The sequence below is a fragment of the Bos taurus genome, chromosome 14 (assembly GCF_002263795.3).
Source record: "Bos taurus isolate L1 Dominette 01449 registration number 42190680 breed Hereford chromosome 14, ARS-UCD2.0, whole genome shotgun sequence".
Lineage (NCBI taxonomy): Eukaryota > Metazoa > Chordata > Mammalia > Artiodactyla > Bovidae > Bos > Bos taurus.
This window is the reverse complement of record NC_037341.1, coordinates 59,925,456-59,951,035: the sequence shown is the minus strand read 5'-3', so window position 1 is coordinate 59,951,035 and position 25,580 is coordinate 59,925,456. Positions and strand designations below refer to the sequence as shown.

Here is a 25,580-nt window from a genome sequence, read left to right as displayed (position 1 = left end):
CCTCTAAAGTTTAGGGTCCTCTTTCAGAGGCCATCTTCCTTCCTCATTGAAGAAACATTCTAGGCAGTTCTTTAGGCAAATATGTTCCTGTCACAATGTGACTTGGCCAAGACATTGGCTTGTCTTCTTGGCCTTGGCTGACTAGACCAGATGTGGCCATCAGGCCAAGGACAATCTATAAGCTATGAGGTGTGGAGCAAGAATGTTGTTCAACCAGAATGATGAGGATTAAATTGGATTAATCTGAATTTCTGAAATGAAACCTAGACAATGAAGCCAGTAAGGTTGTAGTACAGATGGGCCATGAAGGATCATGAACAAGAGAAATGATGAGTAAGCAGACATCTTGAGTAAACCAGAGTGATAAATAAGTGGAAACCAGAGTGATAAGTAAGTGGAAACCAGATGCCATGGGTGTTTGTTTGCCACACTGGAAGAGGTAAAAAAGAGAGAGAGTAAAATGCTGACTCATTATACTAGGAGAACTCTATGGACTTCAGGGGCTGAGGGCATGACAAGGTAACCAAGATTTAGAATTGCCTTGGATCTCCTGACAACCTCCCAGCTCATGAGCTTCGTTCCTTTTCAGGGTTGCCTCATCTTTCCAATACCTTCAGGTTCCACAGGTATCCTTGTTGTCCTCCTTTCCACGTGCATCCTTACATTACACAGGTCTTGTTTCTCAAGAAAACATCAGGGAGGTTAAAGAGCACACATGCCTTGTCTCCATTCAGGTTGGCAGGAATTGCAATCAACTCTGCAACGGATTCAACCTTTTCCAGCTTGGCTTCTTTGCCCTGCACATCTCAGAAATGTTCCAAATTGTTCCATAGATGTTTGACCTTCATCTCCAACACAGGGAAGTAAGTAGCCTTACAAAAGCCCAATTAACGGAATAAAATTAATTTATATCATGGGCAAAAAAGGTTGTATCCCCGCCCCCCCGCCCCGCCACAAGATTTCCCATCTGCTTGCATTGTGTCCTTAGGTTAACTGACTCACCTTAATCAAGTCAGTTATTCATTATTTGATTTCAGACCAGTTATAGGTCTTCTCACCTGCCCTCTAATAATGAGTCACTGATATTTACATATGCAAGGTACTAGTCTAAGAAATGTATATGTAATTATTTTAATCCTCTCATCAACACTCTAAGGAAGGTATGTATAAGCATTATTTCTTTTTGTATGTAAGGATATTAAGGCTTAGAGAGGTTAAGTAATTGGTCAGAGTTCACACATATGTCATTAATAAGTGAGACTTGATGTAAAACCTGGTAATGGAGCCTTAGTTCTTAACCAGAGCCAGGTTCGCTGGTTAAGAACTAGTCCTTCCTACATAGTGGTAGTTGGCACTCAGGTTCACGTTCAGTCGACTGCTTGCCTGGGTCTCCCTGAGGTCTAGACTCTCCATTAATACACTCAGCCTGACTGTAGACTAATCACTGATAAACACCCCTGAAGGGCGAGTATTGTGGAAATAAACTTGAGTAGTACTTCACCCTGGAGCCATAGGAATCCAACCCCCAATGTCTGCTTCCTCAAATCACCTGTCTGAACCAGCTTGCCTCAATATTCAGTCATTTCCATGGTGGAATGACTTGGCAGAACAACATTTTCATCTAGAGATTGATGTATTTCTTCCATTTCATCAGCAGCTGGCACTGTTTTTTTCTTTGAACATTGGGGCTTATAAGGCTAAAAGACATTGAAAGGTGTGGTCATAAGGATTCCCACAGCTGCTGGACATTGATCATTCCCTGTCCTCCAGTAACGGTGAATTCTGCCGAGTTCCTCTTCTCTGGGGTCCTGCTGCCCTGCCTGGCTGTCTGTGTGATGGGCTCAGGTGGGTGCCATGATGGAAGTGGTCTGCTCTGTTTACAGGAGCTTCCATTAGAAAAGTTGCCATTTCCCAAGGAATTCTTTTCCTGTAATAATGATCCTTTGCTAGGGGAGTGAGTGACACCCTCCATTCAGGCTCCTAATGCCTTTTCCTAATACAGGCAGAAAGGAAAAGATGGACTCCAAATTATAAAGCTCCTCATGCCAACCTCAGGTTGTCCAATAGTAGATTTTTTCTTCTAGGAATTCACTACCTCTAAAAAAAGGCCCAGTTTTACAGGAACTGATAGCTCTCCAACACTTTCTGAGCAGTTTCTAGTGGAAGAGCTACCCGAATATAATGGGTGGCCTTTCCAGGAGTTTTCCTTGCCCTTTCTTTATTGGACAAGCCCTGCTCTTACCACTGGGAACACCAGTTACTCTTTCCCCAGTCTTCCTTACAATTAGCATATAGGCAAGTAACTCAATATTGACCCATGGAACCTGAAGAAATGTCTGATAAGGGTTTGGAAAAAAGGTTTTTCTTCCTAGAAATGGGAAGCATCCCTTTTCTGTTTTCTGAATGTGATTTGTCAACATATGACCTCTGGAACCATTGCAGCCTTTTTGAGGTCATGAGGGGAGGCATCAATGTCACATTTTAGGTGTCAAAACACAAAGAAGAGCTCCAAGTTCATGAGTTGTTGCACCCAACTTTGAACTTCCTTGCCTTGACTTACTTGTTATAGCGAAAGAAAGTGAAAGTGAAAGTTAAGTCGCTCAGTTGTATCCAACTCTTTGTAACCCCGTGGACTGTAGCCCACCAGGCTTCTCCGTCCGTGGGATTCTCCAGGCAAGAATACTGGAGTGGGTTGCCATTTCCTTCTCCAGGGGATCTTCCTGACCCAGGGATCAAACCCAGGTATCCTGCATTGCAGGCAGAAGCTTTAATAGTAATAATAGTAACTTTGGGCTTCCCAAGTGGTTCAGTGGTAAGAATCCACCTGCCACTGCAGGAGATGCAGGTTTGATCCATAGGTCAGGAAGGTCTCCTGGAGGAGGAAATGGCAACCCATTCCAGTATTCTTGCTTGGAAGATTCCATGGACAGAAGAGCCTGGCAGGCTGCAGTCTGTGGGGTCACAAAGATTTGGACATGACTGAGTGACAAGCGTGCACAATAGTAACTGTTATTGCTATTAATACTTCTACAGAGCATATTATGTACCATACATATTTAATTATTATGTAACATTATAAATATCTATATTGTTTAAACTATAACTTTTATTTGAGTGCTCTATTATTTGCAGATGAAAACACCCTAACCAACATGCTTGCCACCCTGTTCCTTGCTCTTTCAAAGCCTTAGAGGTCTTCAAGAGGCTTCTTTAAAAAACAGACTTGAGCCTATGCCATCTAAAACATATACTGCTCCCATCATGGAGGGAATCTTCTTTTCCCAGGATCCTTCAAAGAAATCTCTTCTCCTGAGAAGAAGCTTCCTGAAGTCCACAGCTAAAGGGTCCTGGGAAACCAGGTGTGAACTGTCCATATCTTTATTTTCAGCCTGGTGAGTTACACAGACAATAGAAAATAGTACATACAGTTCCTAGAGGACCACGCTCTCATAAAAACATCTGAAAATGAAGACTTGGAGTGAGAATGGGTGAAATATTTCTAAGATTCCTCTATTGGTCTCATTCCCTTCCCTTCACATTTCAAAAAGTCAATCAGGTTATTCTAAGGGCTCAGGAGGCCCTGAGGAGCTGTAATTAGGCCACTGCAGTGAATATTTACCTGGACATGTCTGCCCATAGCAATCATTTTCCTGGTTCACACATTCCACTTGACAATATTTTATATAATAAAATAAACACCATCACCAAAGAGCTCTATAAGCTATAAAATATACAGAATTAACTTATGATGATGACAAAGATTTATTCATTACCTGCTCTCAATATTACTGACTCAGGGTCCTAGGAATATATTTATATTTTAGCCTGTTTTATTACCTTATTCAACTATCAACATAACCTGATTTTGTACCAAATATATTGACTGTGTCAGAACTGGTTGTGTTTTCTTTCATGGCTATTGAATTATGTCTTACATTTTTATTGATAGTTATGACCAATGTTGGTCAGCATTTTACAATTTACAGTTGGTTTTTCCTGTATGTTGGGGTTTCCCTGATGGTTCAACAGGTAAAGAATCTGCCTGCAATGCAGGAGACTTGGGTTTGGTCTCTAGGTCAGGAAGATCCCCTGGAGAAGGAAATGGCAACCCACTCCAGTATTCTTGCCTAAAAAATCCAATGGACAGAGGAGCCTGGTGGGTTACAGTCTAAAGTGTCTCAAAGAGTCAGACACGACTGAGCGTGCTGTCACTGAACTCTCAAAATCATAACTCATTGGAGCTTCATAACAATCTTATTTGAAAATAAGAGTATGGAGGCTCAGATTTGTTCAAGATGACTCAGGAAAAAGCCAGAAAAGGAGCAGGTTCTCCTGAAGGCAAGGAAAGTCCTTTCTTCTGGGAGGTGTTGACACTCCTCAGGATCACCTGTGGTTTTAAGATGGAAAAGGGACCACAGGGGCAAGAGATTGGAGTTCAGTAAGGAAGGATGACATGTCAACAACAAGCTAGGTAGATCTTTCAGTGCTGGATGGGCCATGGGGGATATTTGATGAATTGGTGATACCCTGAATTACAGAGCTTCCCCTGTAGCTCAGTCAGTAAAGAATCCATCTGCCATGCAGGAGTCTGCCTGCAATGCAATAGACCCAGGTTTGATTCCTGGGTTGGGAAGACCCCCTGAAGAAAGAAATGGTAAGCCACTCTAGTATTCTTGCCTGGGAAATCCCATGGACAGAGGAGCCTGGCAGGCTACAGTCCATGGGGTCTCAAGAGTCGGACATGACTTAGCAACTAAACCACCATGAATGACCACGTGGTTAATTTTTCATGGCTCACAGGCAAGTTATCAGGGCAAGTTACTCACCTCAGTTTCCTCATCAGTAAAACAGAATTCCCAATAGCATCCACCTCAAAACATTGTTGGTTTACATAAGTCAGAACATTGCTTACCTAATAAGTGCTTTATAAACTTCTGCTAGTTTGGGTTCTATCCTGTGGGAACACTTAGTGTGGTTGAGGAGAGAGATAGGGCCATTCAGCTACTTTTGTCTTCCTACAGACCCTTCCCATCTCTCTATCCTTGTAAAAGTCCAGGATAACATGTAGATTACAGAGCCTGTGTGTCAATGTCCTCAGGGATCACCAAACCTTGATGGTAAGCACCCTGGTAGTAAAGTGAAGCTTGAACTTAAATGAAAACTGTAATATTCAGCTCTGCTCACTGTTTAAGGAGTTCCTTTAAAGGGCTTAATAAAGAGGATCAGCAAGATCCCTGGGTATTAAACATGTCTTCCAAAGCAATATTTTAATGAGGTTAAGTATAATACAGCAAGCCCTTGGATTAATCTTCCCTTAAACTACCCATGAGCTCAAGATGCAGAGAAAAATATCCTCAGAAAATTGCCGGGACTTTTATTGAACCCATGTGTCAAATGCAAGAAAATTACAGGTGCTTGACTCCTAACCCCCATCAGGGCTGGTGTGGTCTCTCCTTAAAATCCTGAGATAAAAAATGAATATCACAGAGGGAACTTGACAATATTGCTTCTTTGTTGCTCCTTTGAAAGGCTCGGAAGCAACGATCTCAGGCTGGGTTTCTCCTGGGGGCTGGTGGGCCAGTTGTGCCCATTGAGATATTTCCCAGTGCTGGGGATGGAGAGTTTCTTTGCTCAAGCCCTCACGGTGTGTCTCCCTGCAAAGATTGTCTTTCCTCTGAGAGCTCCCAGTTTATTTTTAACAACTGGTGCCAAGACCTAGCATTGTTTGCCTGCATCAGAGTGTGGGCAGAGAGGACACATGCAGGAAATTTCAGAGCATGGGGGCCACTTGTCTGGGGTTAGTCATGAGGAAGTGGCTGCCGCCTCCTCTGGCAGTCTTTTATAACTGAGCTGTTTTAGGTTCTCTGTCCTTATGTATACAGTTTAATTTTGAGTGCTTTAGTTTAATTTTGGCCTTCAAATGCCTTTATAAATTATAGCATCTTGTGATGATTGTTTTTCTTTTTTGGAAAGGAAAGGATTAGTACACAAATCTCTGAAATGAAAGAGAGGAAGGGAGAATAAAGGATGAGGATAAAGAGGAAGAGGAAGCTGCCAGGGAGGGAAGAGAGGCAGCTATTCTCTTCCATTTCTCCTTTATCTTGGACATTGAGACAGACACAAATGACCTCAGTGGACCTCAAAGGGCAGATGGAGTAAGATGACTTCTGTGGGGTTTGATTTGATAAGTTGGACATGGATTGTCCGATTTCCCCACATTCTCTCCACTTTTTGCTCTGATTTATTCCTTTCAGTTAAGCACTGCCTTTCTCTAAGATGCTCCTTAAAAGGCAAATCCTCTGAGAAGGCTAATCATGAAGTTTTAAACTCTTGACAAGAATGAATTCATAGATTAGTGGTTCCCAAATCCAGCTGATCATCCCAAGCCCCGAGGGTACTTGTTAAGCATACAGATTTCAGGGCCTTACCCCAGACTTGTGGAGGAGTCAGAAGGTCTAATAACATGAATCTGCATCTGTATTTATAAAAAACAAAACAAAACTTTTTAGGTGTTTCAATGATTTGGGAATTTCTTACAGACTCCCAGACATGCCTCCACGTCTAATTTGTCATCCTAGAAAGAAAGGAAGGGCACAATAGTAGAACTGTACTGGGTCCTTCTAGAATGAAGATTCTAGAAAGAGGGTTCAAGTTCTCAAGTGTTAGTTGCTCAGTCGTGTCTGACTCTTTGCGACCTCATGGACTGTAGCCTGCCATGCTCCTCTGTCCATGGAATTCTCCAGGCAAGAATATTGGAGTGGGTTGCCATTCCCTTCTCCAGGGGATCTTCCCAACCCAGGGACTGAACTCAGGTCTCCTGCATTGCAGGTGGATTCTTTACCATCTGAACCACCAAGGAAACCCAGAAAGGGTAAAGAAGGTAACTTTTTTAAAGACAGTGGAGAATTGCTACCTAACACTTTTGCTCTAAATTGGCTGTACCAGTGGAAATGTACCTTCATCCAAAGTCATCTTTATCAATACAGTTTCATAAAGCCATTGCAGAAAGCTTTGTTTTCCTTCTGGCACTTCAAATATTGAAGCCAGTCAACAAGTTGATACTGATCTGGCCTTGATATTTTACTGGTTTAAATAAAGAACCAGTCCATGTCAAGAAAAAGAGAGCTTAATTAATCAATTAAAAGAACACGTGCATGTTGTATGAAAGGAGAAAAGGTGAGAACTTCCTTTGACAAAGTTGGAAGAGGCTCTCGGGCTTGACAACACGCATGTGGTTAAGGCATTGCCACCTACTTTGTGGTAGCTAACCACTGTTTTTTTGATTTGAGAGACTAGCATTGAAACATATACATTACCATATGTAAAACAGATAGTGGGAGTTTGATGTATGACACAGGGCACCCAAAGGAGGTGCTCTGTGACAACCTGGAGGAATGGGGTGGGTAAAGATGTGAGAGGGGGTTTCAGGATGGAGGGAACACAAGTATGCCTATGGCCAATTCATATTGATGTATGGCAAAAACCATTACAATATTGTAATGCTTTTAAATTAAATTAAAATAAGCTAATTAATTAAAAAAAGAACGCATGCACATTCATTTATATTGGCGGGTTATTTCAGTTCACCTATAGGTGTGATAATCACAGATGGAGGTCCTGGTGATGAAACATCATCATTTGGCTTCTGTTTCTTCCTTCCTTATTTCTTAAAATAAAACAGAAGAGTTTAGAGTCTATTCTTGGGACACACAGAGGTAATAATGGGAGTCTGTATTCTATTTTTAATAACTGAATAAAAAATCAGGATTAAACACTGTATATTTACTTCATAATAAAAGTTCATGAGCTAATAAAAAAATCACGTTTCTTTATTTTTTTGGTGATAAGTATTTCAGCTCACTCTTTTTTAGCACTGATTCACTCATGTTGAATTGAAATTATCATTTGGATTTATACTGTTGATAAATAGATAAATAGAAAAGAAACGAAATGAAAACACAAGGTCCATTTGTTCATTCATTTGGTTGTTTTATGTCATAGGGAGTTCAGATATCACTCCCAGAAGTGTTTAGATAGAATAAAAAATACCCCGAAACCTTCAGTAACACAAAAAGACCAGAGAAATATTTTATTTTGTACTTTAATTTTATTTTACTTTATTTTTTAAAAAATTGTTTATTTATTTGGCTGTGTTCGGTCTTAGCTGAGGCACACTGGATTTTCATTGCATCATCATGTGGGATCTCCTTGTTGCATTGACTCTGTAGTTGTGGAGCATAGGCTCAGTAGATGTGGCTTACAGGCTTAGTGAAGCCGCCCAGTTATGTCCCACTCTTGGCAATCCCACGGACTGTAGCTTACCAGGCTCCTCCCTCCATAGGATTTTCCAGGCAAGAGTACTGGAGTGGGTAGCCTTTCCCTTCTCCAGGGGATCTTCCTGACCCAGGGATCGAACCCAGGTCTCCTGCATTGCAGGCAGAGGCTTTACCATGTGAGCTACAGGCTTAGTTGCTCTGCGACATGTGGGATCTTAGTTTCCTGTCCAAGGATGGCACCCTGATTGCAAGGCAGATTCTTAACCACTGGACCTCCAAAGAAGTCCTGAGAAATATTTTATATAGGGCACTTTCCATGAGCTCACAAAAGAAAGTTCTGCCACATAGTAAGTCCTCTGGTTTTTTTTTTTTTGTGGGGCTCTATAGGAAGTAGATTCTGAGATGGAGATTTTTAAGCCAGAAGTCTATTGAAGGCAGTTCTTTGGGGTAATAAGGAAATCCTCAGCCAGTCCCACAGAGACGCTCGGGAACAGGGATGACCCATCAGAATGATGACAAATTCCAGAGAGGAACTCAGTTGAGCCATCAGCCCCTCATACTCCAGGAGGTATCTAGAGGCACACCCAAGACAGACTCTGCTTTTGTGCCATCACAAACTCTCTACGTCCTGTGATATATGTGGGCACATGTTCCCCCCTCCCCCATATTCCTAGGACCTGTGTTGTCACATATAACATATCAAGCCTTTCCTTTTGACTTTGTGGTTGCTGAAGAGCATTAACAGAACACATTAAGCTACTTTACAATGCCAATTCTTCATGTATTTTCACAGGAGTTAGGTCTCTGAGTTGACTGCTCATGAATGCTCTCACCAGTAATAATATATTGGCCATAAAGAGAAGGATGGGGCAGGGGAGAAACTAACAGTTAAACATACCTACCATATGCCAGGTCTTGAACTAGACTCCAGAGCCAAATAATGAATTGAACATAGTAGGAATGCACAGGTTTACAAATTAGTAATTGCAACAAAATATTATGCGTACTCAAACAGAGTATGATTAAGTTCGATGGAGATGCAAGAATGAGCCTGGTGAATTTTCCATGAGAAGTATTCAGGGAAAGCTTTCTGTGAAATGTGAAATTTGAAATAAATCTTGAAAGATGACTAAATAGTGTCCAGGAAGTGGCACACATAAAGATGTTCCAGACAGAAGCAGGGTATGCAAAAGCCTGGGGTCCTGGACTTACTTGGGAAACGCCAATCATTTTGACATTGTTGAAGCTTAGGTTTGGGGGTGTGCCATGCTAAATGGCAAAGCTTGAGAAGTGGGAAGATCAGAGAGTCTTTGATTTCTTGTCAAGCTCTTTGCCAGTATCTTGAAGGCAAAAGGGAGCCTCTTAAAGATGTGTGTGTGCTTCCTCCTTAAAGAGAAGAGTGACATGATCATATTTACACTTTTGAGAATCCACTTTGACAATGCACAGTACTTCTAGGCTAAGGCAAATTGTAAACTCTTTGAGGGACAAGCCCTTTAAGCCTTCATTTGATTTAAAGGTTGTGGGTAGTCAGGGAATAAAAGCCAAGAATGTGGTGCTTTAATGAGACACAGATGTAAAGAACAGACTTTTGGACTCTGTGGGAGAAGGTGAGGGTGGAATGATTTGAGAGAATAGCATTGATATGTATGATAATACAATAACAATGACATGATACATTATATGTATACATAATATACATATAACATGTATACTGTATATATAATATACATATAACATGTATATTACCATATGCAAAATAGATGACCAGTGCAAGCTCAATGAGTGAAGCAAGGCACTCAAAGCTGGTGCTCTGGGACAACCCAGAGGGATGGGGTGGGGAAGGAGGTGGGAGGGGGGTTCAGGATGGGGGGGCACATGTGCACCCGTGGCTAATCCATGTCACTGTTTAGCAAAAACCAACACAATATTGTAAAGTAATTAGTCTCCAATTAAAATAAATAAATCAAATTAAAAAAAAGAATGTGGTGTTTAAAGTTGTTAACTTGTTTCATAGTTTTATTAAATAAAAGCAAATGTGAGGACTCATATTTATTGGCCCCATCCAACATTATAGTCTTCGTTAAAGTCAAATGAATCAATTCATCTTTGTCAGGACACTTCAAAAACTCATGCTGTTGTTTTCCTTTATCTATAAACAATCTAATAAAATGTAGAGAATTTGTTTAGAACAAGTTTGCCGAAGAAAGAAGTGTTCTTAGATATACTGAGGATGTAGATCAAAGCTGCAGTCATATGTGCATCACTCCATCCATCCATCCATCCATCCACCCATCCATCCATTCATCCATATCTATCCTGGCCCACTCCAGGCACTCTACAGGATACCAGGGCTGCAAAGAGGCACAAACTCAGCCTCTGTTCAAAGAGCTAAGAATCCAAGTTCAAAGAACATATATAAAACAGATGATGGCAACATTATACGGTAATATAAATACTACTATAAAAATATATTTTCAAATAAAATAGACAATTATTTGACCACACTGATACATACCATTAAAAAATATGTACAAAGGAAATAATGATTGTACTTTATCCAAAAGAATCAACTGAAAACCATTCAAAATAAGAGTTCAACAAATTTGCTGCATATAATACAAGTCCTGAAAACCCAAGAACACTCATGTACAACTTTTGTGAGAGAAGATCCGCTACAGCCCTAAGCATCCATGCATATTCTTGGCGGATGTGCCAAGAACTCAAGGTCCTGGCCTGGCCATGCTTTATTCTGCCCAGCTCTCAGGCTTGGGTTTGCAGCAAGCTACTTTGAGGGAAGAGGTAACATCTCCACCCACAGAAAGAGCAGGCTTCCTTCTTCTTACTTTTCAAGTGAAGAGGATCCCAATCTCAGAGTTCTTCTATAAATTCTGCCCACTGTATGTGCAGTCGTCCAGGCTGAGTCCTTCCCCTCATCCTTTAGGAAGATGGAGAAGTCACACAAGCAGGGTGCTGGCACACTGGCTACTGCTTCTATCATGAGGAGTAAAGTTCTTTTTCTGACCCAGGATTCTCGTGTCTTCTGCCAGCATTCATGAAACAGTGACAGATTGGCATATTGGCTTGTAATTAGTGTAGAATCTTGGACCTTGCGTGGTTCTTGACAATAACTATAATAGCTATTTAATACCATAAAAAAGAGATTGTCAGCACTAATAAACATATGGCAAAAAGAGATGATTTACAGAAAAAGTACTTCTGACTTATATGAAGTCACCTTATTATATGTATGTGTGTATGTATAAGCATATTATATATAAACATACCATAATGAAACATATATTTGCCTTCTCTATTCATCTGTGATATTTCCTTTATTATAAATGTTTGTGTATCTGTATAGTATATATATATGTATTTGTACAATTTTTTGTATCTATATAGTATATACAAGGTCTTCCCAGGTGACGCTAAGTGGTAAAGAACCTTCCTGCCAATGCAGGAGACATAGGAGACGCAGGTTTGATCCACGGATCAGGAAGATCCCCTAGAGGAGGGCACAGAAACCCACTCCAGTATTCTTGCCTGGAGAATCCCATGGACAGAGGAGCCTGGTGGGCTACAGTCCATGAAGTCACAAAGAGTTAGACACGACTAAAGCGACTTAGCACAGCACAGCACAGTGTATACACATGTACTTGTACACACACGTATATACACACATTATATATATATATATATATATATATATATATATATATACACATGTGTATATATGGATACACATAAAAATATGTACCTACTTGTATGTTGAGTTCAGTTCAGTTCAGTTCAGTCGCTCAGTCGTGTCTGTCTCTTTGCGATCCCATGAATCACAGCACGCCAGGCCTCCCTGTCCATCACCAACTCCCAGAGTTCACTCAAACTCATGTCCATTCAGTTGGTGATGCCATCCAGCCATCTCATCCTCTGTCATCCCCTTCTCCTCCTGCCCCCAATCCCTCCCAGCATCAGGGTCTTTTCCAATGAGTCAACTCTTCACACAAGGTGGCCAAAGTACTGGAGTTTCAGCTTTAGCATCAGTCCTTCCAAAGAACACCCAGGACTGATTCCTTTAGGATGGACTGGATGGATCTCCTTGCAGTCCAAGGGACTCTCAAGAGTCTTCTCCAACACCACAGTTCAAAAGCATCAATTCTTTGGAGCTCAGCCTTCTTCACAGTCCAACTCTCACATCCATACATGACCACAGGAAAAACCATAGCCTTGACTAGACGGACTTTTGTTGGCAAAGTAATGTCTTTGCTTTTGAATATGCTATCTAGGTTGGTCATAACTTTCCTTCCAAGGACTAAGCGTCTTTTAATTTCATGGCTGCACTCACCATCTACAGTGATTTTGGAGCCCAAAAAACTAAAGTCTGACACTGTTTCCACTGTTTCCCCATCTATTTCCCATGAAGTGATGGGACCTTCGTTTTCTGAATGTTGAGCCTTAAGCCAACCTTTTCACTCTCCTCTTTCACTTTCATCAAGAGGCTTTTTAGTTCCCCTTCACTTTCTGCCATAAGGGTGGTGTCATCTGCATATCTGAGGTTATTGATATTTCTCCCAGCAATCTTGATTCCAGCTTGTTTCTTCCAGTCCAGCGTTTCTCATGATGAACTCTGCATATAAGTTAAATAAGCAGGGTGACAATATACAGCCTTCACATACTCCTTTTCCTATTTGGAACCAGTCCGTTGTTCCATGTCCAGTTCTAACTGTTGCTTCCCGACCTGCATACAGATTTCTCAAGAGGCAGGTCAGGTGGTCTGGTATTCCCATCTCTTTCAGAATTTTCCACAGTTTATTGTGACCTACACAGTCAAAGGCTTTGGCATAGTCAATAAAGCAGAAATAGATGTTTTTCTGGAATTCTCTTGCTTTTTCCATGATCCAGGGGATGTTGGCAATTTGATCTCTGGTTCCTCTGCCTTTTCTAAAACCAGCTTGAACATCTGGAAGTTCACAGTTCACGTATTGCTGAAGCCTAGCTTGGAGAATTTTGAGCCTTACTTTACCAGCGTGTGAGATGAGTGCAATTGTGTGGTAGTTTGAGCATTCTTTGGCATTGCCTTTCTTTGGGATTAGAATGAAAACTGACCTTTTCCAGTCCTGTGGCCACTGCTGAGTTTTCCAAATTTGCTGGCATACTGATTGCAGCACTTTCACAGCATCGTCTTTCAGGATTTGAAAGAGCTTAACTGGAATTCCATCACCTCCACTAGCTTTGCTCATAGTGATGCTTTCTAAGGCCCACTTGACTTCACATTCCAGGATGTCTGGCTCTAGGTCAGTGATCACACCATTGTGATTATCTGGGTCGTGAAGATCTTTTTTGTACAGTTCTTCTGTGTATTCTTGCCATCTCTTCTTAATATCTTCTGCTTCTGTTAGGTCCATACCATTTCTGTCCTTTATCGAGCCCATCTTTGCATAAAATGTTCCCTTGGTATCTCTGATTTTCTTGAAGAGATCTCTAGTTTTTCCCATTTTGTTGTTTTCCTCTATTTCTTTGCACTGATCGCTGAGGAAGGCTTTCTCATCTCTCCTTGCTATTCTTTGGAAGTCTGCATTCAGATGCTTATATCTTTCCTTTTCTCCTTTGCTTTTCCCTTCTCTTTCTTTCACAGCTATTTGTAAGGCCTCCCCAGACAGCCATTGTGCTTTTTTGCATTTCTTTTCCATGGGGATGGTCTAGATCCCTGTCTCCTGTACAATGTCACGAACCTCATTCCATAGTTCATCAGGCACTCTATCTATCAGATCTAGGCCCTTAAATCTATTTCTCACTTCCACTGTATAATCATAAGGGATTTGATTTAGGTCATACCTGAATGGTCTAGTGGTTTTCCCTACTTTCTTCAATTTCAGTCTGAATTTGGCAATAAGGAGTTCATGATCTGAGCCACAGTCAGCTCCTGGTCTTGTTTTTGCTGACTGTATAGAGCTTCTCCATCTTTGGCTGCAAAGAATATAATCAATCTGATTTTGGTATTGACCATCTGGTGATGTCCATGTGTAGAGTCTTCTCTTGTGTTTTTGGAAGAGGGTGTTTGCTAGGACCAGTGCATTTTCTTGGCAAAACTCTATTAGTCTTTGCCCTGCTTCATTCCGTATTCCAAGGCCAAATTTGCCTGTTACTCCAGGTGTTTCTTGACTTCCTACTTTTGCATTCCAGTCCCCTATAATTAAAAGGACATCTTTTTTGGGTGTTAGTTCTAAAAGGTCTTGTAGGTCTTCATAGAACCATTCAACTTCAGCTTCTTCAGTGTTACTGGTTGGGGCATAGACTTGGATTACTGTGATATTGAATGATTTGCCTTGGAAATGAACCGAGATCATTCTGTCATTTTTGAGATTGCATCCAAGTACTGCATTTCAGACTCTTTTGTTGACCATGATGGCTACTCCATTTCTTCTGAGGGATTCCTGCCCGCAGTAGTAGATATAATGGTCATCTGAGTTAAATTCATCCATTCTAGTCCATTTTAGTTTGCTGATTCTTAGAATGTCGACATTCACTCTTGCCATCTCTTGTTTGACCACTTCCAATTTGCCTTGATTCATGGACCCGACATTCCAGGTTCCTATGCAATATTGCTCTTTACAGCATCGGACCTTGCTTCTATCACCAGTCACATCCACAGCTGGGTATTGTTTTTGTTTTGGCTCCATCCCTTCATACATTCTGGAGTTATTTCTCCACTGTTCTCCAGTAGCATATTGGGCACCTACTGACCTGGGGAGTTCCTCTTTCAGTATCCTATCATTTTGCCTTTTTATACTGTTCATGGGGCTCTCAAGGCAAGAATACTGAAGTGGTTTGCCATTCCCTTCTCCAGTGGACCACATTCTGTCAGATCTCTCCACCATGACCCACCCGTCTTGGGTTGCCCCATGGGCATGGCTTAGTTTCATTGAGTTAGACAAGGCTGTCTAACTCAAAGGTCCTAGTAGACCTCTGTTGGCAAAGTAATGTCTCTGCTTTTGAATATGTTATCTAGGTTGGTCATAACTCCTTCCAAGGAGTAAGCGTCTTTTAATTTCATGGCTGCAATCACCATCTGCAGTGATTTTGGAGCCCCAAAATATAAAATCTGACACTGTTTCCACTGTTTCCCCATCTATTTCCCATGAAGTGATGGGGCCAGATCCCATGATCTTAGTTTTCTGAATTTTGAGCTTTAAGCCAACTTTTTCACTCTCCTCTTTCACTTTCATCAAGAGGCTTTTGAGTTCCTCTTCACTTTCTGCCATAAGGGTGGTGTCATCTGCATATCTGAGGTTATGTGCACAAATAAATATGCGTGAGGCATATACACACATAAATACTAATGCATATATACCTCTACATAAGCAGGCTTCCCTGGTGGCTCAGCGACAAAGAATCTGCCTGCTTATGCAAGAGACATGGCTTCAGTCCCTGATTGGGAAGATCCCTTGGAGAAAGAGATGACAAACTGCTCCAGTATTCTTATCTGAGAAATTCCATGGAGAGAAGCCTGACAGGCTACAGTCCACGGGGTTGCAAAGAGTCAGCCATGACTTAGCGATTAAACAACAAATATACATAAATACATTATATATCTATACACAAACATTTACAATAAAAGAAATATCACAGTGAATAGAGAATGGAGTGAATAGAGAAGGGGCACACACATATATGTTTATATACAGTATGGTTTTACATACACACATGCAAACACATATATTAATAATAAGGTGTGAGCTTCAAAAGGTGGGAATCAGGGTTGCATTTAATGAAATGATAGCCCCCCAACAGACTAACAATTCAAAAGAAATCCCTTAGAGCATACTAGGTAGTCCTGCCTACTAGGAAATATTTTATGCAAAATTCCTATTAAATAAGCTCTTCTTTCCTGCTTCTCCTGGCTGCCAAAATCAAATACATGCTCTGGTGCAAAGGTTAATCACATCCCTTTAAGGCGAAAACCCTCTAAAATCTGATTGCCAAGTGTTAGGGGAAAGTTGTAAATAGGTAGTAAGTTCTGAATTAAATTTAAGGCTATTTTAATTATAAAAGCATTAATGACAGCAGGAAATTTAATGAAATAGTGGACCATGAAATCAGTGTTATCATTTTAATACATAGCAGAGTATGACAAACTCTGTAAGATTCCTGTTCTCTTTCATGTCTATTACAATTTCCTTCTATTAGTTTCTACAAATAGAAAATTACATATAAAATTGAGTTTAACCAAATCTCTGTTAAAATCAGGCAATCTGATTTGGTATTATATAACCACACTGAAATTTCATTTAATTTAGAAAGGGCTTCTCCTGGTGTCTTGAATACTAACTACTTTCCTAACAACATGTATGTAGCTCTGAGTTTGACAGGGGAATAATCCTTGTGCTCAACAATAGATCAAGATTTTAACAAAAAGAATGAAGATGGATAGAAATGGAGAGCTTGACCCATCCTTCTATTGGAGAGATTTCAAAAGCATTTCTTGAAACGGTCTGAAAATATTTACTCTTGCTTATCATCTTACAAAAGAATTTTTTCTGTGAAAAAGTTGAAGATTCAGATGTCAGGCCTGACTGTCTCCAAATACAGCATGTCTGTATCTCTCCCTTGTGGTCTCTATAAAGAATAAAAAGCCTTAGAAAATAGGTCTTCTGTGCTTCTATACTGACTGGTTGTTAGAATAGAGGTGTATTTGAGGTTTTCTAATCTTTCACACAGATAAGAAGTGTTTCAAAATGAGTTATTTTAATAGGAGCTTAGTTTATTTTAGAGGAAAGGGCCCAACCTAGCAGTTAGGAGAGAGGTGACCCTTGGGGAAGGAGTGCTGATTTGAAGGAAAGACGACTCGGAAATCTGGGTGCTGATAGTGTTCTTAACCTGGGTGCTGGTTAGAGAGTGACAGCTGTAAAAACGGACCCTATAATTGTGATAGGTGTGATTCTCTATATGCATATTAAACTTTACAAAGATTTTTAAAAAATATTATACTTTTATCGGGCTTTCATTGTTGTTTAGTTGCTAAGTCATGTCTGACTCTTTATGACCCTTTGGACTGTAGCCTACCAGGTTCCTCTTGTTCAAGTCATTTCCCAGGCAAGAACACTGGAGTGGGTTGCCATTCCCTTCTTCATAACAGGGTTTTGCCTTTAAACAAATATAATACATCAGAAAAAGATCTATTGAGTAGACTATACTCCCCTCTTATGACTTGAAAAATATGCCTGGTTCTTTGAGCAACCAATAGGTGAAGAGTAGCCCTTACCCTAGGATATCTGCTTGCTTCCGGAAGAATCTGCACCCTAGGCTTTAACTAGCAGACCCTGAGCTACCCAGCCCTCAGGTCTTCTGAGAGGAGCATGGAGTTTTCTTGGTTACCAGTGTTCCTTCCTACTGCTTATACCTTACAAAGTTGTTTTAAATTAAAAAGTAATTGCCTGTACCTTTGGACTCTATGGGAGAGGGAGAGGGTGGGAAGATTTGGGAGAATGGCATTGAAACATGTAAAATATCATGTATGAAACGAGATGCCAGTCCAGGTTCGATGCACGATACTGGATGCTTGGGGCTAGTGCACTGGGACGACCCAGAGGGATGGTATGGGGAGGGAGGAGGGTGGAGGGTTCAGGATGGGGAACACATGTATACCTGTGGCGGATTCATTTTGATATTTGGCAAAACTAATACAATTATGTAAAGTTTAAAAATAAAATTAAAAAAAATACAGTTGCCTGAAATAATACAAAAACCTTTATACTTACCCACTTTATATAAATCTTTATTCTTTACTGCTTCCCTGGTGGCTCAGCAGTAAAGAATCCACCTGAAATGCAGGAGATGCAGTTGTGATAAAGCAAGGAAGATCCCTTGGAGGAACATATGGCAACCCACTCTAGTATTCTTGTTTGGAGAATCCCTGTGGACAGAGAAGCCTGGCAGGCTACAGTCCATGGGGTCACAAAGAGTCAGACACAACTAAGTGACCGAGCACATTTTCTGTTACAAGTAAAGTGGCCTGAAATAAAATAAAAATCTCAGTCAGTAAAAAAATTTCTAGGTTATAACTGGTAGAAATTCCTAGGCTTGGTTTATGTTGTACACCATAAAGATAAGATTAGAAGCAAATAATAGGATCCCTATCTCCTCTGAATCTGACCAGTCCATTGTGACTTGTCCAATCATATCTCCTAAGAACCGTCCAATAAACGTATCCTTAACCATGCAACAGAATCCTAAAATGTTTGCCTAAGCCATTACTTTTATTTTGATTAGTTTCCAAGTCGGCAACTTTCTGTCAGCACCTAATCTGTATTGAATCCCATAATCTAACAGTGAATCATGCACTCATTTAAGCAAATTGTCCTGAGCATCTAGAAATATAACTCACTTCAGCCTTTAAGGGTTTTTCACATCTGGCCACCTCTCTTCTCCCTTTCAGTTAACCCTATCTTCAGTGGTATGGCAGACAGTCCTGTTTCCTGACAATGGATTTCTCTCTCTTTTTTTAAAGTAATTAATTAATTCGGCTGCACCAGGTCTTAGTTACAGCATGCTGGATTTTCCATCTTCATTGTGTCACATGTGACCTTTTAATTGCAGCATATGGGATCTAGTTCCCCGACCAGGGATCAAACCCAGGCCCCTTGCATCGGGAGTGTGAAGTCTTAGCCACTGGACCACTAAGGGAATCCCACGACTCTGGATTTCTTAAGGAGATCACTGCAAAGTCAGGCTGGAAAGCAATGCAGAGTTAAAAAAAAAAAAAAGTAGTGCAAAAACAAGAATCAGAATGAGAATCCCCTGGTTCCAATCAGCAGTTTACTTTTAAATAGATGTATGACCTGTGCAGCAACTTTGCAAAATATCTGCCCTCATGGGTTTATTATGAGGATTGAATAAGACACTGTATGAGAATACATCTTGTTCTCATAACAGCATATACAGCTATGCAGCAGTTTTGACAGTGAGGTAGTTTATGTGTTGTAGGCAACGGCTTTGTGCTTGGGGGCAAGGAGCTACTACCACTTTGAAAATATTTTTAGCTCTTCTCCTGTAGAGAGGTACTCAGAGACACAGCCAAGACAGAGAAGGGCAGAACTGTTTTTGTTTCACTTCTGGCCACTTCACTGGGTATCTTTCAAAAGCAGCTAGGCTTGCAGTGCAAGATGCCAAATTACAGCTTCAACCCTGTGAGACAGGATGGTCCTCCTCTCTCCTTCCAGATGACTGTCTGAAAGAATTTTGTGTTTGTCCTCAATTTGCTGTGTTGGGAGCTTCCCAGATAACTGACAACAGTGGATTGTGATCATAGTATTTAGGTCATTGGTGGCATCTTGGAGCAAGTCTGTACAGAAAACATTTAATGAGCTGAACATTTTAAGCTCCAGTGATAACGGGCAATGGGTGCTCTATAAAGAAACTGGGTTGGGGGAAAAATGACTTTGGAATTCTTCAGTAGACTGAGGCCATTTATTTTCTTTTTAAATAAAAAAAATAACTTTATTTGTATTGGTTGTTGTTTAGTTGTTCAGCTATGTCCAACTCTTTGCTACCCAGCGAATGGACTGTAGCCCACCAGGCTCCTCTGTCCATGGGATTTCTCAGAGAAGAATACTGAAGTGAGTTGCCATTTCCTCCTCCAGGGGATCTTCCCAACTGAAGGATAGAACTCGTGTCTCCTGTGTCTTCTGCATTGGCAGACGGATTCTTTACCTCTGAGTCACCGGGGAAGCCCTTTGTATTGGGGTATAGCCAATTAACAATGTTGTGATAGTTTTAGGTGAACAGTAAAGGGGTTTAGCCATACATATACATCTATTCTCCCCCAAATTCCCTTCCCATGCGGACTGCTATATAACTAACATTGAGCAGAGTTTTATTGTTGGTTATTCATTTTAAATATAGTAGTGTGTACAGGCAACCGTACGTTCACTCTCTAAGTCTGTGAGAGACCGTTCATTTAGAAGTGGATTGTTTCTTGAATCCAGGAGACATTTCCTTGCAGGAAAACGATTGTATAACCTTGGACTGTCTCTTGCGGACTCCTAGGGACCCCATCCCCACTTAATTCAAGCAATGTTTTAAAAATTATTTCAGTTCAACCCTGCTGGAATTCTGAAACCTGCCTCAAAGGGTTTGTAAGGTTACATAGCCTGGAGGGAGTTGGAAACTAAATTGAATTCTTTAGCTTTACAATTTCTTTACCCAGTTGGAGCTTACATATGACATTATTTACTGCGCTTCGAAGTAGTAGCCTCTTTCTTGTTCGTAAGTCTCAGATAAGCCATAAATAATACTTAAAGAATTACGAATGCAGAGAATAGACAGTTTAAAATAAACATAAAGATGTTTGCAATTCTCATGGAAAATAACAACTCTCTATTCCAAGGAATACAGGCCATAAATATGCCCATAGACCAGAGTTCTAAATTTTTTTCAGGGGAAGCCGGGTAGTGAAGCAAGTTAATTATATTGTTGTCCTAGGGGCCGGATGGAAGGTCATGTAATGCCTTCAAATGCTTTCTACAGTTCTGTATATTAGAAGAATGGCACTCTCATCAAAGTAGCAATCAAGACATCCCATTTGTCGTCTAATTTCATTACATGCTTTCAGAAGCTGCAGCTTTCTAGCCATAACCTGGCATGATTCAGAGAGACAGAAAAGAGGGGACAGATGGGAGGCTGTGGAAGGGGTCTTTGCAGTCACTTTCCACCCCACGCCCCCAGAAGGACAGGGCAATTTCTGAGAAAGGAGGCCTGGGTTGGGGATAGGTAACGGAAGATAGAGAAAGAGCTGTAGGCTGAGGAACTGGTGTCAGGTATGGGCACAGGGCCTGGGTAGAGAAAACAAAATTCTCTGGGTTGTGATCGTCAGCAGCCCATCACTGGCCTTGCTGGTGCAAGACTGGCATCTAAGCTTCCTGTTTCACCCTTGTGGTAGATGTCTGCTTAGCTGAGCCTTCTCTCTAAAAGTACAAATCTACTCAAGAGAAGCAACTCATTAAGCCATCTAACACCTTAGCATGAGTGAACCTGGACAGGTGAGGCTCTGGAGGGAGGGAAGTAGAAAGGGAAAGTGAAGGAGGCCAAAAGTCAAACTATTAATTTATGCAGGGCTTTGCCCAGACAGGGAAGGGGGAGGGGTGGGGGAGGGGGAGGGGTGGGGGATAGGTCAGGGAAGGGAAAGGGGAGATGGGGGTGTGCATCTGGTGGGAGAGGCAGCTTGCTTCTTTGCCTGCTCATTCCCTGGGCACTCCCGTCGGGGGTGGGGGGTGGTCATCAGCAGAGGATGGCCAGCTGGCAGATGTACAGTGGAAATCCTGGCTTGAAATGGTTAAAATCAGGGGCAAATAAGGCAACATCTGTCTTGTCTAATTCCAGGCATTGTCCATTCAAAAGGAGTTGTAGGTCCCACTTCTCTCACTTGCTCTGGGTAGACTCTTGAGGTCAGCCTCCTGTGAAATGAGAGTGTGTAATCACAGTTTGGTTTTGAGCTTGGACCACTCCCGCAGCTTCCATCTCATCTTATGCTGTGTCCAGTTCTGCTATGTTCTGCTATGCTGTGTTCAGTTCTGTTCTGCTGTTCTTCCTTCCTCCCTCCCTTCCTCATTTTCATGCAAAATTTGCTCTGAGGTTTTTGGCCTTGGCGCTGCCTCTCTCTGCCCTCCCCACCCTCTCCCTGACTCTCTCATCTGATTTGCCTTCCCTCCCCGCTTTTAGTCCACCCTCATCTTTCTCTCCCTGAAGTGCTTCTTCTTCTCTTTGTCTCCTCCATCTCTCTTCCCTAAGATGAGATAGAGCCAAGAAAGTCAGTAAGAGAATCCCACAGCCTGAAAACCTTGTTCCCTGTGCTCTCCAGAACCCACTCTCAGGGGAAGTTGTTGCTCTGTAATTAAAACTCAGTGCTGTAATTTTTTCCCCTACAGGAGCCCTGGGGAAGGAAATGGCAACCCACTCCAGTATTCTTGCCTCGAGAATTTCATGGATAGAGGAGCCTGGCAGGCTACAATCCATGGGATCACAAAGAGTTGGACACGACTGAGTGACTAACACTACTTATTGTATTTTTCGCGTGTGCTGATATGTTTTAAAATATTCAAAAAGGAAAATACTGGTTTCACTGCATGACAAAATATGATCTATGTGGAAGAGCAAGTCTGGTAGAAAGTGCCTTTCTTGGGAGCAAAGGCAGGCTCCATCCCAGGCTCTGACCTACTTTCCGCCACTGCAGACACCCAATGACCAGGGTCCACTGACCAGGGTTGTCCATCTTCCGTGAGCGGCATGGAACACAACAGGGGACATCCTTGTCTTGAGATCCAGGAGCAATGATTCCGCCTGCTCAGCTGGGTCTTACAGGCTCTGGATTCCCGCTATACTTTGCCTGGGACATTTCTAGAGTCACCTGAGATCATAACCAATTTCTGGGGCTGTGGCCTCTGACCCACCTACACCTTCCCAGTTTCGCCTTTTCTTTCTGCTTACCTATTCATCTGGTTTCTTGCATTCAAGGCCTGGTAGCAAGATATGTTTGCAGTACAGAAACATTGCATGGTAATAAGCATTTGTCAAGAGAAGGAAATAGTTTAATATGCAGAAAGCCATGATCATCAACCTTGACCTCCCTCCCTAGTGTTTGTTAGTTTGTTAGCAATATCACTGTTCTGCAGTGTTGTTGCATATTTTTATCTCTTCTCTGCCATTTACATGATAATCTTACTTCAGCTTCTTTATATCATCCCTGCAAAATGTGCCTTGACTCTGTCCCCTCCTTTCCATGTCTTGGGTCACTGCCTCAGCACGGGCTCCTGTTACCTCTTATATTGAAAGATGCTGTTTAGAATTCTTTCCCCTTTCTTAATCATCTTTCAGATGGTTTCCTAAAATCTGAAATATGATCCTATCACCCCCCCACCCCACCCCTGCCTAATAGTGCTGCTGGCTGCACACTGCTGGCATCATGTGGGCGCCCTGAGTGGCCTTCACCCAGCACACTTCCTAACCCCACCCCTATCTTGTGCCCCTCACCCATCTTACATCCCAACCCTTGTTTTGATCACCAGGCAGCCCCATGAGCGCCCTCTGCTTGAGCATGCTATATAATGGACAGCCTTCACACTTCAGGTCAAACTATTTACTTTTCTTGAAAAATGTTTTCCTGCCTCCACTTGTCTAAACCCAGTGGCATGTTCAAGACAAAGCTCAAAAGCTGCCTCCTCAGAAGAGTCCCCCTCTATCAGCCAGGTGGAATGAGACGCCGGCCCCCACTTCTGTTCCCATAGCACTTGATTCATCCGTCTCTTGACAAAGCCATCATTTTCCCTACTATTGTAGTTATTATTTACAGATTTTTTTCCCCTACTAACCCTGGTGTCCTAAAGGTTAGAGTTTTCCTTTTTTTGGTGTGTGTGTGTGTGTGTGTGTGCTCAGCCACTCAGTCATGTCCAACTCTGCGACCCTATAGACTGTAGCTTGCCAGGTTCTTCTGTCCATGGGATTTTCCTGGCAAGAAATACTGGAGTGGGTTGCCACTTCCTCCTCCAGGGGATCTTTCTGACCCAGAATCGAGCCCAAGTTGCCTGTGTCTTTTGTATTGCAGGCGATTCTTTATCACTGAACCCCTGGTGGGAGATGTGTTTAAATATCCCTAGCAGAGGGCCTGGTATCCCAGTGGCAATAAGTGAGATGCAGTTAGGACCTGTGTCCAGGGATATTTGCTGATCCTGAAATCCCCAGGTTGTTCCTGCAGCCTTAGGCACACATAAGGGGCAATGCTCCTTGGGAGAGCCAGGCTGGAGGAGAACCTCTTTCCAGTATCATACGGTGAGTGGCCCACGGTGTTAAAGCTGGACTCTTCCTGTCTTGGGGTTTTGTCTGAAGTCTTTTTTTGTTGTTGTTCAATTAATTAATTAATTAATTTTAATTTGAGGCTAATTACTTTACAATATTGTGGTGGTTTTTGCCATACACTGACATGAATCAGCCACGGGTGTACATGTGTCCCCCATCCTGAACCCCCCTCCCATCTCCTTCCCTATCCCATCCCTCTGTGTCATCCCAGTGCACCGGCTTTGAGTGCCCTGTTTCATGCATTGAACTTGGACTGGTAATCTATTTCACATATGGTAATATACACATCTCAATGCTATTCTCTCAAATCATCCCACCCTCACCTTCTCCCACAGAGTCTTTACATCTGTGTCTCTTTTGCTGTCTTGCATATAAGGTCATCATTACCATCTTTCTAAATTTCATATATATGCATTAATATACTGTATTGGTGTTTTTCTTTCTGAGTTACTTCACTCTGTATAATAGGCTCCAGTTTCACCCACCTCATTAGAACTGACTCAAATGTATCTGAAGTATTAAAGTGAAGAACAATAGATTCCAAGTATCTCCACTTTCTGAGGCAGATGTTAGACCATTTTAAAAGAATTTATTGAAAGGGAGTAATAAAAACTTGTTCTATTAGCTATATCTAGACTACAGGAGAAAAGATGAAGAATTTACTAACTGAAGTAAATCCAAACCAGTCTCCCTGATTTCTTCTTGTCTCCTCTTTCTCCCTGGTGGTCTCAGCACAGCTGCCAGCATGATCCAGGGCAATCGGGCCTCTTGTCTCCTTAGAAACATGGAGGATCGGCTCTGGCTGAGTGATGGCCCAAGTCTTTGCAGTGGCTTCTGAGGTCAGCAAAATTTATTTCCTCTTGAATCTCATCTCCTCCTTGCTCTCTCTGCCTCAGCCACACTGGCCTCCTAGAAAGTGAAAGTGTTGGTCGCTCAATCATATCCAACTCTTTTGAGACCCCATGGACAGTAGCCCATCAGGCTCCTCTGTCCATGGAATTCTCCCAGGCAAGAATACTGGAGTGGGTTGCCATTTCCTTCTCCATGGGTTCTTCCTAATCCAGGGATCGAACCCGGGTCTCTGGCACTGCAGACAGATTCTTTACTGTCTGAGTCACAGGGAAGCCCTACACTGGCCTCCTTGCTCTTCTTCAAACCTGCAGGCATATTCATGCTTCAGGACCTTTGCACTGGCTTCTCTTGGCTAATCTTCATACCATCAAGTCTTTGCGTTAAGTATCACTCTCTCACTGAGACCTACCCTATCACCTTATAAATACCAGCACTCCTGATTCCTCATATCGTGCTCTATCTTTTCTTTTTCCACAGTAGTAAAACAGTATAAAATTAAATTATTCATTACTTTATGGTTCATTGTCTGCCTCTGAGGGTGGGGATGTTCATCTTTTCTGTTCGTGAAGCACCCATTCTACTGATGATGCATAGAATATGCTTCTT

General features: G+C 41.8%; 1 non-coding gene across 1 annotated transcript; it reads left to right on the top strand.

Moving 5' to 3' along the window:
- Positions 1-7,154: 7,154 nt before the first annotated feature.
- On the top strand, positions 7,155-7,280 carry LOC112449627 (U6atac minor spliceosomal RNA). The gene has a single exon (XR_003038228.1). It is a non-coding gene; the product is annotated as a U6atac minor spliceosomal RNA (small nuclear RNA).
- Positions 7,281-25,580: the final 18,300 nt, after the last annotated feature.